The 1,854-nt window shown below is 34.4% G+C and overlaps 1 protein-coding gene across 1 annotated transcript in view; it reads right to left on the bottom strand.

Moving 5' to 3' along the window:
* The window catches only part of LOC107726834 (serine/arginine-rich splicing factor 11-like), a 14,039-nt gene that overhangs the window by 2,405 nt on the left and 9,780 nt on the right, over positions 1-1,854 (bottom strand). The gene's annotated exons all lie outside the window — the stretch shown is intronic.

The raw sequence follows: 1,854 nt of genomic DNA, 5'->3' as shown, positions 1-1,854 counted from the left end.
GTGTGAGAGAGTGTGAGTGTGTGTGTGAGTGTGTGAGAGAGAGAGAGTGAGTGTGTATGTGAGTGTGTGTGTGTGTGAGTGTGAGAGAGAGAGAGAGTGAGTGTGTGTGAGTGTGATACCTGCGAGGAGACGGCGAGCGGGACAGTTTCTTCTTGGGAGATCGTGGCTTCTTCGGTGATCGAGACGCGCTGCGACTTCTCTTGTGCCGTTTGCTGGAGGAAGAGACGTTCGCTTTCATCTGATCTAAACCACGGTAATCTACTTCCACATTTAATCATTGTGCTTTTAAAGATGCACTTGTGAAAACCCAAGGTTGGAATGACAAACTGACAGGGCCAGAGTCCAATTTTAGATTAATAAATCAAAAGTAGGGCTGTACAATTAATATTCTGCTGAAATATTAAGTCTGAAACTCAAAGGTAGTCTTAATAGTAATATTTGACAATTTCAAGTTTTATACAGTAGAATGTACTTCTCAGAGTAATGATAATAATACAATTTTTTCTTTCATGTTTTAATTTTAACAGTAAACCTCTGTGCAGCCAAAATAATACAACGTAAACATTTTTTTTTAAATATTAGAATCGTTAAATTTGTATTTGATTACATTAAGATTAAATTGTATTAAATCATAAATCTAGAAATTAAAACTGAATTTCTGAAAGACAAAATATTTCATAGTGCCCTAATAGTGTAAAAATTAACTTGTTATTAAATAGGTAAAGATGTGAATTTAATTAAACCAATAAAATGCAAACCAAAAGGGAAAATTAGTTGTTTTTTTTACCGAAATCACAGAATTTGGGAAAATATAAAAAGTATTTCATAAAGCCCTAAAAAATTTATTTTTGTTAAACTTTGTACAATTTTTACATTTTAATTAATCATTTTATGCCATATCAGCATCAAAGGCCATATTAATGGAAAACTCAAAAGTAACAATTTAAAACGGTCTTAACAATAATAACTCAATGAATTATATGCAGTAATTTAACAATATATAGAAATGGATCAATTCTAATATTTTCCTTAGAGGAACTTAAAAAATGTCCATTAATGTAGTTTCTAAAAAATAAATAAATAAATCACAAAGGCAATTCTTCTCCTTGGGTTTACATGGGTTTGTCTTGTGTGACATACAGTCTGGTTATTACCAGACTTGGCTTTCTGATCACTACAATTTTATTTAACCATTAAAGCAGAATTCATAAATGAAAGCTGAATCTGGGAGGTGTTTTCACCACTCACCGGCTGGTGCTGCGGGAGCGTCTGGCGCTGCTGTAGCTCTTGGGTGGAGTTTTTGAGCGTTTTCTGTTCTTGTCATCCTTCCTCCGATCTCTACATCAGAAACAAACAAGCCGAGCGACGACAGTCATCATCAGGCTAGTATTTTCATATCTAATTAATATTAGGGCTTATTTGTTCCATCATATTTCTACAGTAACCAATCACACGATTCCGTTGAGTTTATGAATGCAGCGGCGTTCAGATGAGTCATCGCTGGGACACCAGAGTTTTGTTCAGTGCTCTCTCGCGAATTCTCTCCTCATAAACACAGTGCAGATGTGCGTGCGATGTAAGAATAAGAGATTTATTCATCGTACAGTGTAGACGGCTTCACTGACTGTAATGGGAGTGTTTTTAAAGGGATTATTCTTTGATGGTGTAAATGTTCTTTGCTCGCTTTCTGTCGCTGCTGTTTGAATAACTGAGGAAATGTAAGCATTATAATATGTTTTTATTAAATGGCTATCATTAGGGATGTAATGATTCACTCAACTCACGATTCGATTCATGATTTTTTTTTTTACAAAATGAGATTTAAGACAAATTATAAATTAAATGTGTCCTTTT

The sequence above is a fragment of the Sinocyclocheilus rhinocerous genome, unplaced genomic scaffold (genome assembly GCF_001515625.1).
Source record: "Sinocyclocheilus rhinocerous isolate Xijiao unplaced genomic scaffold, SAMN03320098_v1.1 scaffold2027, whole genome shotgun sequence".
NCBI classification, from domain to species: Eukaryota; Metazoa; Chordata; class Actinopteri; order Cypriniformes; family Cyprinidae; genus Sinocyclocheilus; species Sinocyclocheilus rhinocerous.
The sequence above is the reverse complement of the archived record's forward strand: the minus strand, read 5'-3'. Positions and strand labels throughout refer to the sequence as shown.